We start from the raw sequence: 15,268 nt of genomic DNA, 5'->3' as shown, positions 1-15,268 counted from the left end.
TAATTACTAGGGTAGTTAATGATACATGACAAGTTGGTGGCTGGGCTGTATTTATGGCCCAGCGTGGGTTCATTTTGCTTGGAAACCGATATGAGACATTTACCCTTGTTTGCTATTTCAAATGTAGATCTTCCCTCTTCTGCAGTCGTTCCAAGCCCAGCGTTACCACTGAGGTTGACCTCGGCCCACCCTGTTTATAGGTGGGAACCTTAGGGCGGCCTCGGTTGTAGTGGAATGTTTATTGGTTTACGGGCTTGGGAGGTTGTTTTATGCACAACCGACTACACTCTATTTTTCAATTAATCTATAAACTATAAACCACCTAAATTTCATTTGTTTTGTTGTTTCAACTTACGTTACATGAATCATATTGAAACCAAGAACCTGTATTTCCGAATCTAACAACGGAAACAAAAATTATTTTTAACCACTTATATCCATTTTCCGAAACCAATAATAGCGCCACGTCAACATGACGACACTGTAATTTGACTTTGACAGACTCATAGAATCTGTATTTTCTTACAAATTTCATAAGAGGAAAGTACAATAATAGTAAAACGTGTAACCAATGGGGATAGAATAAAATAGGCGGCATTGCTGTCTCCAAGCCCAAGTTGCGTCTTTAAAAAGGAAAAAGTAAAATTTACAAAGAGGAAGGTAGATTGCTCTCATCAACACCCACACAGAGAAGACTCTCCAACCTTCTTCACCCTTCTTCTTCTTCTTCCTCAACGCGGCTCTTTGCGCTCAAGGTAAGATTTCTCTCTTCTCCCAACTCTGGGTTTTATACTTGTTCGTTATTTTTTCTGTTGATCGATGGTCGTCTCTTCAAATTCATGCAAACTTTGACTGCTTTGACTCCTCTCCCCACCCCCTTTGTATTTGTTGCGATTGATGGTTTGATGGGTTTTGTTGTGATGAGTTGTGTTTGGGAGGGAGAGTTGGGTTTGGTTTGGAGGGTTTTAGCTTCAAGATTTTAATTTATTTGCTCAATTGATGTTGTTGAGATTTCGGTTTCGAGTAGTTTGCAGGGTTTTACCTTCAAGATTTTGTTTTTGTTGGCGTGGTAGATTGGAATAAACTGGGTTTTTGAAGAGGAAGAAGAAAAAGGAATCGGGGTTTTGAGATAACGATGTTAAAAGCCCAATTCCTTTTTATTCACAAATACCAAATAATGGTCCCTATCTTATGTAGCAGAAGCATTTTGAGCTGTGGGCTACTTATGAGTCTGTTGGATTTGAATTTGTTAGCACAATTTATGCAGCTATTACCCATGAACAATTGACTATAGTAAAATCTTGTGCGTGCTTTATGTTTTAGCTAGAAATAAAGGTTGTTGTGTGGTCTAACTATGTGTTTAGGGTCAACTTTGCTACCTGTACTTCGGTTCATTTGTTCATTCTTGACGTTATTTGAGGATGGACTGACAATTGAAACTTGAACTAGTTTGTGTTTCATGAGTTATGTTGGGTTATGCTAAATCACAGTTGCCGTACTCACCTGCATCTTCATTTACAAGAAAGTGTTGTTAGTGCCAATAGATATTTCTCACCATTCATGTTGTTTTATGCAAATAGAAATGATTCTGATGTAGTGGACAATATTTGGATTTCTCCCCTGTTCAAGTAGAGTTGCAGCTTCTTATTCCTATCAATTGTAGTAATGTTAAGGAGATATGTTTTGACTGAACTGTCCTTATTGCACATGAAAGGAACTTGGATTATCAAATCAAAAATTTCTAGTGGTAGGAGTGATTGATTTCTTGTTTTGATCTTACATGATGGTTTCTTGTTTTTGTGACGATTTCTTCATTATGCCTTTTATAGTTTTAAAACTGGTCAGGCTATTCATAGTCTTTTTGTTCATCCTGTTTGGTTTGACTGTTTTTTCTTTTCGCGTTTGTTATCCGTTACCCCTTGTTCTGAACTTTTTATTAATGTGCTTCTGTTCAAACATTTGCAATGCCATAATCATCTTTTAACTGTTGGGTTACTTCTAGGACCCTTTGATGTTTGAATAGTGCAGAGCTCAGTGAATTCTATTGTATAAAGATGTTCCATACCTGTGTGAATTGCATCCTATGAATCTATGATGATGTCGTGGTGCTTCAATGTTTGTTTGTTTTTTTTTTTTTCTTACAATTGACTATGATGTCTTGTAACCCAGATTACAAGATTAAAATGGAACATAGTTGGAGACTTGGAGTATTTGAACTTTCGTTGTCGTTAACTTTCCAATAATTTGTTTTCTTTAATAATAACTTGGTGTACGAAACTGCCATACAATTGCATACTGAACTTAACATCAAGCTTTTGTTATCTGCTACTTGGCATGGTTATGATTATCATTTGAGTTGATTTTTCTGCCACGTATTATCCTCTTATTTTGAGTTAATGTATCATATGTTTGGATACATGCAGACCAAGCAGATCGACATTTTATGGATAAAGGAGTACCTGGAAAGGAGGCCCTGAATGAAGTGACCCGTGAGTCGCTTATTGCCATTTCTTACTCGGAACCAGAGAAGAATCTCACTTCTGATAAGTGGAATGGTGAAACTCTGGTTAAAGCAATAGATGCTGATGGAGAAGACAAGTTTAGGTCTGAACTGATCTCTATTTCCTATACGCCGTCTTCAGAATTTGGAGGCTTTCCTGTTACCAATGGTGAACTTAAGAACTAGGCTAAAGGACTAGGCTGCAAGCAATCCATGTATTAATATATCACGAAGTAATATTGTGTGCATGGACTTGTGTTATATGGAAGTTTCTCATTTTCTGTATAATAACCTTGGGAGAATGAATGCAATTCTGTGTCTCAGCGTCTTTGCTATATCATTATTGCCTATATACTAAGATGCTATACATTCATTCCTGTCTTCTGTTTATGTAAGATAATTTCATTTCCAGAGGAACCTACATGACACACAACAAAGAACAAACAATATTGATTCCTTCATAAAATTAATTTTTCATACCATAAAAGGGCTCATATTTTTATTATTTTATTGAATGGATTGCTCCCATATGGTTATTGTCAATAACCTATACCAATGCATTCTCCCAATGTTAATTTTCGAGAAAGAAAATAGTGTATGAAAAACCAAGTTTATGTAAAACCTTGAAAAGAAATTCCTATCGTCTCCCCCATCTTTCAACAAATCCTTGAACCTTTGCATTGTTATTCTAATTCTAGATCTTTTTGAACATATTCTAACACAAGGCATAGTTAGCAAAATACAGAACTTGTATAAAAAAAAAATTGCGTATGTATTATTCAATAATTTCATCTAATAATCTATCAAAGATTATGCATACTTATTACTTAATTAACTTATAATGAAAATTTCAATATAAATTTATTTAAATTTTGTTTTCTTTAAGAAAAAAACGTCTCAAAAGAAGAAGAATATGAGTGGGTGAGGAATGGGCTTACAGTCCCAAACACCCAGTAGCAGTAGCATTGCACCGAATCCAGCGCAGCTCTGGACTTACAGCTCCACCTTACTGAGAGGAGCCGCCTCAGATGACCATTTCCCTTCAACTTTGTTAACTGACTGCGCTTCTAGTTCTAGATATTGCCCACCAGGTGTTTGATGAAACGCTGCTTAAAGACTTCCAACCCATGACAGCAATGCAGAGTCGCAGACTACCCAGAGGGCTCAAGATTGTTAGAGCATATGCCATACCAGCATCAATACCATGTTAGTTTCCAATTTGTTCCATTATTTTGATTCACTTTAATCAAGATTGTTTACACTTGAACTTGGTATGTTAGTAACTTGCATCTTGATCAACTGTCAAACAGTGTATCCAATTTCAAAGTAGAACTACTAGAACACTTAAAATTTTAATGTTTCACCCAGTTGAGCATGTCTGTGAGAAACTTTTGCTTTTGTGGTTAGTTTAATGGTTTATGTACTTTATTTCATCCTGTTTGCTTTGCCATTGTAGTATTGTTACGATTGAAAGCCGCTCTCAAGGACTTTAATAAGACAGAGTGCGTGAGAATGGATGATGTGGTGCACGATGTAGTCTCTGAAGAGTTGGCCACAAAAGAAAAAATTTCAGATTAAAAAGAGAATTGTGGTGACACACTGTTGAAACTGTTAAATTTATGGATTGACCTAGGAGTAGTGTTTTTGAGCTATCTAGTATTCTAGTTACTGCAGTTCAGTGAGCATTTGTGGGTTGTCTGAGTTTTTACTGTGTTGACGCCACCCACAAATTTAAATAGAATGGAAGATCGAAAGGTTCTAGTTATTGCTGCTACGCTATTGTCAATACTGCAATCACTTCCAGTTCCGTAAAACCCTCAAACAATGTGTTTGGAGACTTGCTCTTTAAACTTTGATGAAGAATCTGTCATTGAGGTTTACGTGGATCTGACAGACCAAACAACTGCTTGATATGTTTAAAAATTTATCTAATATAAGATTGCATAATTTGTTGAGATGTATGAAGCTTGAGATAGTCTCACCAGGTGTGATATCAATTTTATCCTGACTAAAGAGTAGGATAGCTTTGAAGATTGGGTGGTTGATAAACTAGCCTCAACAAAACAAAACAAACAATTGGATTTCTCAATTGGAAGCTGACACAAGAACTATACCAGAAGAACTCAACATGGAACTGGAGATGTTGAAGAGATTCATCAGCTTAGCATCAAGCAACAAGCATATCTAGGCAAGATGTACTGAGAGGTGGTTCCAGATGTATTTTCAAACGAGGAGCATACATACTGAAGGTGGGCGAACTCCAACAACTGGAATATTGGGATACTTTCAGAGCTACCTTCCTTGTCTGGTTTGACTACTTTGGAAATTGTTCTACCACTGGTTGATAGTCTTGTCCTCAGCAAGCTATTTGACAAGCTTGAAATAATTAAGATCTATGTAGGATGGAAGGAGCATAAATATAATTGGGTATTTAGAGCCTTATGGAAACTACTTGAGAATTCATGACCTTGATGCAAGCTCTCTTGTGAGTAGTGGAATCACTTTGTTGCTAAATAAAACCTAGACTCTTGAGTAGTTAAAGTTGAAGAATTTGACAGAACCTCTGAATGTTGTCTTAGATACAAAGTGCTTTTTTTGCAAACTTGGAAGTCTCTTGCACTTGAGGAGTGTGACTCTCTGGATATCTGATTGACATGACACAGTTGTGAAATCCGCACCACATATAACAGTGTCTTTCTTGTCCTGGATCGTCTGATCGTATTTGGAGGAAATAGGCTGAAGGTGATTTTTCATGGTGAGCTGCCTATGGAATCTCTTAAGAAACTATGAGAGATTGATTGACGGTAGTTTCCTTCATTGACCTATATTTGGAAGACCGAGAGTAATTTCTGAATGCTTGAGAAACATTCTAGGACTCATTGACGTGCTAAAATTAAAAAAGCTGCCTGTCGTTGGAAGACATTGTTACTTTGAAAGGATTAAGACATCAGGAAGAAGAAGCATCCGAAGAGATCAACTTCCAAAAGATTGGGAGAGTTGACTCTCACAGACGTACCAAGATTCACTGGGATAAGCGAACAAATCTAAAAAAGGAGTTGGAAAAGGCTACCAGAAGTCATCAGTCTCTGTCCAAATGAGTTGTCAGTGCAACATTCTAATGTATCCGTACAACGCCTTTTCAACACTAAGGTATCCTTTTAGTTGTTGGTCAAATTTTTTTTAATGTCAGACCTTGATCACTTGAGGTTTGATTATCTGCATTCTATCTGCATTCTCTGTTGGTGAACTTTAGATTTTCCTTCGTTTAGGCCTTTGCTAGTTTATGCTCGTTTCGTGAATGTTGTATTCTTTCAAGAATTAATTATGAAATGGCCTTCTTCTGTATTATAATGCCTAACCAAAACCCAAGAGTTGTTATCAAAGATGGAGATAAGTTTGTGATACAGAACATTATTTGTTGAGCTCAAATGAAGTAGAGTACTGTCAAATAACGTCCTGGCTAAATATGTGTTTTTGTTACCGCGTAAACTGCAATCCTTGTCGGAGACAGTACTCTAAGACTAACAGGCTTCGATGTACTTGCAGGTTCAATTTCCAGTCTTAAGAAGACTACAAGTTGAAGGCACGGGAGACTTATGAACTAAAATTTCTAAGAGTGAACAGATGTAAGGAACTATTGCATTTGGTGGGCAACACACATGCAACGTAGTTGCAGACAATGGAGTTCAGAAGGTTCATCACGCTGTTTTTCACTATAATATATTTCTGAATTCAGGAGATCACCTCCACTTATTTCCCAACCTTGCCAAGGGACGCAAAGGAACAAGACCATGGACTTCAAACAATCTTGTCAAGCCTTTCTGATCCAAGTGTCTAACAGATATATCTATCTGGGAATGTAGCAGTCTAGCAGAGATAGACTTGTGCTCTCTCCTTCAATTTTCCAGGGGCTTGTGAAACTCAAAGAACTAAGGATACAGCGGTGCCAGAAGATAGAAGATATAGTAGCAACAGCAGCAGCAGCATCAGCAGAGGGTGAAGTAACAGAAGATAACTACATGTTCCCTCATTTAAGTAAACTGAAACGGGTATCTACCAAATCTTCAAAGTTTTTCACGAGGAAAATATAATTTTGAATGGCCACTTGTGAAATATATAGATATTGGCAAGTGTAATGAAGTACTTTTGTTTAGGATCCCACAGGACACGAAAGGAAGTGAGAATATATGTTAGTGATGCTGGTAGGATCTTTTTCAGGAGCTCAATACATTGGAAAAGAAACTTAATCAGGTACGTCACTGCACATGTATTCTTTACACATTATCATTTATAGTTTGCGTGAGCATTGGGACGATTATTTGCATCACTCAGATTCTGTATATTTGTGAACTGTTCATTTTGCGCTTGTGGGGGAGCAAGTGAATGCAGGAGCTGCTTGGTATAGCTTGGGATGTTATTTATGCTTGCAAAATTCCCTACTCGAGCGCACTCATCAGCTTGTGGCAAGGAGCAGTGGCGTCCAACAGTAACCTTTGCAACTTTTGTACCAACTACTAACTACAGTAACCTTGTTTAGATGGTCATAGGCAAGATGTCTGGATCAAAGTGTCCGTTCACTAGTCCAAAGCATTTTTCATGGGCACTTCCATATACAGGCTTCAAGTGAATGCACCAGGAATATTCACTTAGTGCTTCTAGAACTGTATGTACAGAACCTTTTGCAATAGCATGGAAATTCTTGATCGTCCCTCCATTCACTCAAAACTCGATACTCGACTAGTATAACCAAGGGGATTCAATTTGAACTAGACCAAAAAAAAAAAATCCAAGGGGATACGCAAGGGGCACACCAAATTGAAATTGTTGTTGAGCTTTTGAAAACTTTGAAAACAAAAAAAGAGAGCAGCAGTTCTGTGAAATGGAAAGGAGCCAATGTCACACAAGCAAGGAACACTGCCACCAGGTTGGTAGATCAAACACCAAGAAGGCAAGAACTACGAGATGTTCAGTTTCTAATTGGCTCCAATAAGAACTATTTGAATCGTGCGCATTTCTTCAAATTATAAGTTACCAACACAGGCAAACTATGGTAGCGGTGGTATTTTGGATTTGTGAATAACACTGCATCTACGTTTGTGATTGTGACAAGTAACTTGGGATCAAAATGTGCCAAACTTCCAAATGATACCCTTCTTTGGCCTATGTATTAGGTGCCCAGCTGCCGATCGAGTTCTTCGAATTCTTCCAAATGATACCCAACTTCCGAACGAAAGAAAAATAAGCAATACAATCGCTTCTGTTGATGCCAATATAATTCTTTTTCATCAAGGTCTTATATATGGTTCCATAGTCCATACTGCAACATCACATGTTTATTGTTAGTGAGCTTGTGCTCTTTTACTATTTTTTTGTGTGGTTATGGTGTACTCTTTTAAAATTAGCATATGGGAATTCGAGTTTTCTATCTTCTTTTATTTTTCTACATTGCAATTTCTTCAATACAAGAAAATGAACTCACAAATAGAACGTTATAACAACCGATCCTAAAACTATCTAATTGAAAAGTCTAATAAACTAACCCTCTATTATATTTTAGGACATAGATTTATACTTAATTTGTATTTTTAGTTTTTCATTAGTAAGAATTTTCCAAAAACTGAACGGACGCCCGGATGCTTGTTTCTTATATCGTATACCCTGAAGAACTAATATCGCCTAGCTCCTTGGCCGTTTCTTGCTTTCTTTACAGTCTCTTTCTTGCCTTTTCAATGTAATCAACTCTTTAGGCATTCACTTAATGATAATGACATGATAATCTAATATCCCTTTCATGTTTTTGTTTACTTTAGGACGTCGGGGTCGACATTGACATGTTTAAAAAGTCAAGAGTCCAAGATGCCATGGAAGCAGGCAACATAATTTGGAATATAGATTTAGGACGGCTTAAAAGAGGAAAGGCATCAATCTTGATACCAGGTCTTGCTGACATTTCATTCTTCTCAGTTCATGTTTAATATTGGGAGCTAATACATTTATGCAAAACCATTCATGCTCGAGTACAAATTAAATAGGTGAGGGTTGGAGGATCTCAAATATTCCCATGGAGGTTTTTGTCTCATGCATTTGTAAGCTTTTGAAGAATATGTATCGAGCTCATTGCTTCTTGACAGGTGACACCTCTAGTAAGTACATTAGGTTTCTAGCTTCATATATAATTCCAGAGTCAAGATTGACGATTTGAAGCTCCCAACTGCTCTCCCGCGTAGGAACATTGCATTAACCAAAGTAAAGAAAGCAACGATTATGAAATATTCAACTTGATTTTCTTTGCTTCTGATGTGGTTAATTAGATTCAGGACAAATGAGATTTTATTAACTCGAGATGAACACCTTCAGAAGTACAACATTCCCACATTCAAATGAATGTACATTATTCAGAGGTACAACATTATCTAACTCACCAAATTGAAACTGGATTTAGCTAGCCAAAACAAATATTGCAAAGGTCTATGATCGAGCTTAATTCCTCTTTCTTTTTTAAAATACATGTTGATGGAGATTCCTGAGATTCCTTTCCTTTTAACTTTGGGGTAGAGGGAAGGCAAAAACTATTTGTAATGTCACCAGAGAATTTGTCTCCAGGCTCCAGATTTGCTTCTCGAGTTATGTGTGTTACTTTTGCATAAAGATGTTGTTTTATCAATTGGTTTAGAGTGCGCTCTGTGAACCGCGGGTGAATTAGAGGCACCTCCATTTAATCCAGTCGGGAAAAAAAAAATTGGTTTAGAGTACGCAACCATGTCCATAGGGCCACTAACTAAAAAAGAAATTCATGTTCAACCACATTTTGATGTAAATCTAATGGTGGAAATGTTGGGGAACAATCATATATATGATCTTTATATATAATAGAAATCTAAATAAAAAGTGTAAGGAACATAACAACGTACGACTAGGATTTTAAGTAATGGTTCAATCCTAATATGTGAGTGCAAATAGAGTATGATTCCTATAAAAAAAAATATAAGGAAAAGAAAGAACTGACTTGATTTACCAATTGAGACAAGCAGAATTCACTTTACTAAAGACAAATTTCACCCCTACTCTTGTGCTTGTAGTTCAATTGGCGTCCGCCTTATAGAATACAACAATCGATAATCCAAAATAGAAGCACTGTAATTTTAGACTCTAGCGAACTATAATTGTATTTTGTACTCTCTTGACACGAACAAGACTTGTATAAGAAATGAGAAAACTTGATTTTATATATGAGGAGATAGGAGTGTGGGTTTATACATAACCCCAAGTGAACCATCATGTCCATTCACGTACTTATCTCTTTCAAAGAGACGTCATACTAATTCCTAAAGACACATATTAAAAAAGACACGTATCTTTTCACTTTAAAAGGTAATGATTTATTTTATTTTCATTCACAATTAATTGCATATTATTGATATAATTTCCAACATGGAAGGTATTATTTTTAGTAGGGTAAATTCCTCTTATAGTACTTGAGGTATAACCAATTAGTTTGGTATTTCCGTTTACTTTCAGTTAAATATGAAACTTTGGACCTCAAATTATGTTTCATTTATTATGTTTCGTATTTCCGTTTACTTTCAGTTAAATATGAGGGGAAAAATTGATAATCTGATGCTACAATTAACTTTTTCAGTTAAATATGAGAGTAAAATTGATAGTTATGTACTTTTTGGTTAAAAACGAGGCTAAAATTGATATTTACGTACTATTTATAAATATAAACATAAAAAACATGTGTTTTGTGGTTTCATGAGAATCAGTCCGGAATCTTCATCAATTCTATCGGGATGAATTAATGTTCAGTTCAAAACATAATTAAATTTTACATTTAAGAAATTTAGGTGATCTAGGCACTCACGAGACTACGTACTCCACCGAGCTCTATCTAAATAATCCATTGAAAGCAATGTCGTGGGTCTTTAGATCACTAAAACATATTTCTTTAATATAAGATTACATTATGGCGTCTGTAGCGGTGGTGGCTGCTCAAAACCCTAGAGTTCATGGCCAGGCGACTGAAATTGGGCCGGTGATCACTACAAGTAATGGCAGATCTCTTCTACTTTAGAATCATGGCATCTGTGGTGGTGGATCGAATGACAGCTCCCCAACCACTTATCTTCCCATCTCTAACTCTCAAATATTCATTTTAGATTTCGGTTCTTTTGTCAATTTCAGTTTTGAAGCTAGAGTTGCTTTCTCATGTAGTTGAGGCCAATGCTGACATCAGCATATAGAAACACTGCCAATTCCTCCTTTATGATCACAAAGGGAGGCGGGCTCTTCTTCTGCTGGTGAGAATAGGAAAGCTGGTTAAGACTTGTTAGTGTATGCCAAACGACCCAAATCAACTTCCTCTTAACCTATGCTCGCAACTCGGCTTTGAGCCTTCTTTTGCTATTGCTTTCAATGTGGGAGCGAGGCATAGTGGTTCTTTCGGCTAAGAAGAAATGTGTTGGAGGCCAAAGGGCGGTAAGAATCTACCCACGGTTGCATGCATGCATGTGTTGGTGGTCTAAAGGTTTGCAAACTATCTAAGCAGTCTTGGAACAGGAAGCTGAGATTTGTTGTTGCGGCTTCTAAGCATAGTGAAGTTAATCTGGGGAGGCCACATTTGCATATGATGGTTCTAGAGATAGTTTAAATAAGTGAGTAAGGGTGCTTGATTGACTCGAACCTCTCCCTAGCAGCGTCGCATTTTGGTTCTTGTTTCATGTTTTGTTTGTTAACAAAGACATTTTTATTGAGTTTCTAGGCTACGTTGTAGCCAAAAATCTCACTTAAGAGGGCTAAAATTTATAAGCAAACAAATTATACTCATCTTTTTGTCATAATACAATTGTTTGTCAAAAGAAAAAATAAGGGTAAAATACTGTATAGGCCCTATGGTTTGAAATCGACATCTATTTAGTCCTTATGGTTTCATTTTAATCTGAATGGTCCTTAAAGTCACAATTTTCCTTCTAAATAGTCCTTCCGTCAATTTTGCCCTGTTATGGTTTCATTTTAATCTGAATGGTCCTTAAAGTCACAATTTTCCTTCTAAATAGTCGTTCCATCAATTTTGCCCTGTTAGATTGCTAACGTGGCCATTAAAAATTACAATATTTTTAACGGCCACATTAGCATTTTACCGGTGAAAATTAACGGAATAACTATCTAGAAGGAAAATCGTGATTTTAAGGACCATTCAGATTAAAATAAAACTAAAAGGACTGAAGAGATATCGACTTCAAACCACAAAGACTAAACAAATTTTAATTCAAAAATAATATAGGGTAGATCTGAACCAAGTTTTGGCAATACCTAGAGAGCAAGCCTTTGAGAGTTGCCTTTGCAGTTGGCAATAACATAAAAAACTTATCATGTGACACACTCTAGGGGCAGTGTCATTGGATGGGCCAGAGAGGACTTTTTTTCCGAGTTGGATGTTTTAGGAATAAACACAATCAAAAGGGAGGTTACAAGGTGGTGATTTCGTTTACCAAATAGCATTGAGGCTTAGCTGGGGTAGGTGGCAAGTGGAGGAGCGAGGATGGTGTCACCTTTCACAAGATCGATATTAAATCGCCTGGAGGGGTAGCTGCTTGATGGTGGCAAGTGGATGGCGGTGCAGTGGGTTTCCATCATGCTTATATCGAATAGGAGATGTCCGGGCTAGTATGGGTGTTTTGGAGCCGTGTTTTAGAGGGGTAAAATCTCTTTCTAGCGGTATGAGGACAATGTTAGGATACATGGAGAGATTTCTAGTAGGTGGTGACGGGGATGTGGCCGATGGGATGACAACATGGGTGGTTCTTGCGAGATGGCGGTGTAGTAGAATCCGTAGCCTACGCTTTTAGGTTGAGATTGATGGTTTTGGGCCTGATTTTTGGCACGAGGATTGGGTTATTTCACTTTCATTGGTCATTGTTTTTTGGTTTAGGTATTTATGGCTATATGACGACAATAATAACATATCTTCTTTTGTTAAAACAGTATGAGCTTGGTCCAAGCCTTATGCACATCGTGTGTCTTATATGATCCTTGTAAAATTACTTCTTGTAAAATATTATTTCATCCCATCAAAGTTTAAGCATAATGTGGACTAATTAAGATAAATTGTATTAAATTTTGATAACTAACACTACACCAAAAAACACATCATATAACGACGAAACCGCGTCGTCATATAGGCCGAAACTGTTGTTAATCCGATCGTTGTTTGATCAACATATCACACAATGACGAAACGAAGCTTATCTGATCAACTTACACACAAAGCTACGATAAAAACCATTGTGTGACTCTCAGCAAATATTATCAACAAATACCGACACATACCGAGTTGCTTCTTAGTAGTTGTCGACATATGTCGATGATATCGTCAACAACAACGCGGAATGACCTTGACATATGTCAATGATATTTGTCGAGAATCACACAACAGTTTTGTAAAATTATTGTGTGATAATTGAAAATAACCTTTGTTTTCACTCACACAACTCACTCTTTAAAATAACATTTGTTTTCACTCACACAATACATAAAAACACCAAGAGTTGTCTACATAAGAGTTGTCTAAATATCGAAAGCTCGTAGTCAACCATAAATCGACCATCCTAATTACATGAAAACATGTCAAACTACAATATCATTACACATTTTTTTTGATTTTGTTGACACTCCTAGACTCATGGTACTATTGTGTATGAACTCATATAAGAAGTCTGTGTCAATTATATCCCAATGGTTTGACTCCCCACAGTGAAAGTTAGTGTAATTAGAGTTGACCGCGTCGATCGACAGCCATATAATACTAAAAATTGATGACGTTTCTATCACAATTGATGATGTTTCTATCATAGTCATGCTTCAATATCGTGAACATGTCTATACGGTTTGATTTTCAAAATTTCATTTTCTCAATCGTGTCTCTCTAGATAAACATACGTTTATATAAAATGAACTACATATGCTATGCCACATTATGTGTAACATAGTAAACATGTTATACCTCATTAGTATGTTGATTGTGATTTAGATGTCTAAGATAAAGATTATAAAAATTCGACCATTGGATACGACTATGATAATGTAGTTTAGGACGGTAACAAATTTCACAAATTTTCGGTAACGTTTGGTTATTAATCGACTCGGTCAACCATAAATTCAACGATTTTGGTTTTACATCCCACATTAGTATAAAAGACAATTGTTGTGGGATCACGATAGGAAATATTAGGATATTTTAGAAGTTAGAGGTTATGATACACACAACATGATATCAAAACGCGTTGTGTGAAATATTTAAAATTTATAGCCTCACACAATACATCTTAGTTGATTGTTGTTGGAATTAGAACCTAAAGTAATCTTGCCAAATGTTAGAGTGGGATCATGACATGAAAATATATCAACAAATAAATGAAAATCAATTGTGTGACTGCCGAAAACACTGTACTCTCACACAATATGTATGAGTTTTCTGTTGTTGCACCAAAATCTCCAAGATATTTTTCACAAAAAATTTAGGTTTTAAGAGGATGTGAGAGCTAATTTGACGAATTTGAAGATGAGAAATGCACATCTTGGCATGAGAGATATATAACACAACAGTTTTGCAAAAGTATTGTGTGATAATTGAAAATCTACACCATCACACAACATTGATTTGTTTCCATGTTGTGTTATAAAAACAAGTTTTAAGTCAAATTTGAGCCGACTTAGAAGGGAAATGTACCTCAATTTTATCTTCATTAACACAACATAATATTGTCCAAAGTGTTGTAATGGTTTCTAGAAAAGAAATCTGGAATGATCTCAAACTATCCACACAATACCTAACAATTTATAAACGTTGTATGAAGTATTTTTTGAAATATGTATAACCCTGCTATTCTGCCCATTGTGTGAAAAAAGTCGTTTGTTGCACTTTTTGGCGTAGTGTTAACTATTAAGACTAATTAAGGATATTGAGAACAAGAAGAAGGTATTTTATTTTTCTTGGGTCAATCAGCTCATTTCATTCCATTAAGGTTCATAGGTTATTAATAAGACTAGTTTAGGATTTTGAAAATTTTGGGAAGGGTCGCCCTAGGCTAGCTACGCTCTTGTTTCTACGTTTATTCTAAATCTCTTGTTATAGTTTCTTTGTGTCCTGCTCTTCTTAAGGTAAGCTAATATGTATCTTTGCCTCCATCTACTTCTAACACCGTTTTTATCAATAAGTTTCTAAATATAAGATTTTGTGAATAAATATAGTCATCATTACCTTTAGTTGGAATTTAATTTTTTTCCTTAATGGTTGTAAATTTCATTACCCAGTTCAAATTTCAAATACGATGTGATATCACCCTATCAAACTGATTGACAGGCCAATATAAGAAATATTTGAATCAAACAATGAATAAAACGATAAAAATCCAGGGTATTAAATTCCAGATTAACTCATAGCTAGATAAAAACTGCCGGCCAGGCGCCAGCTTTATGTCTCTATCGTATTTCAAATTGTGAAAATGGTACACCCCATTATATCACCAATTCATTTCACATCCCCCCTTTCCTTTTTTCTGAGATATATGTCCAATCAGAGGCTTATTATCATATCATTTTATACCATTTTTGTTGTTGTAGGACCATCTCCCAGGAGTATATATATATATAAGTGGCAAACTGATAGAAACCAGACAGAGGTATAGATATCCAGAAGCTCTCTGAGTTTCTTTCTTTCTGATATAATCCAGTTCAAGTTCTTTGAGAGTGTGATCACAAATCATAATC

General features: G+C 36.1%; 1 non-coding gene across 1 annotated transcript; it reads left to right on the top strand.

The window, feature by feature from the left end:
* The first annotated feature begins 614 nt into the window (after positions 1-614).
* LOC101297187 lies at positions 615-2,906 on the top strand. The gene is made up of 2 exons (XR_185246.1): positions 615-755; positions 2,424-2,906. It is a non-coding gene; the product is annotated as an uncharacterized LOC101297187 (transcript).
* Positions 2,907-15,268: the final 12,362 nt, after the last annotated feature.

The sequence above is a fragment of the Fragaria vesca genome, linkage group LG7 (assembly GCF_000184155.1).
Source record: "Fragaria vesca subsp. vesca linkage group LG7, FraVesHawaii_1.0, whole genome shotgun sequence".
NCBI classification, from domain to species: domain Eukaryota; kingdom Viridiplantae; phylum Streptophyta; class Magnoliopsida; order Rosales; family Rosaceae; genus Fragaria; species Fragaria vesca.
The sequence above is the reverse complement of the archived record's forward strand: the minus strand, read 5'-3'. Positions and strand labels throughout refer to the sequence as shown.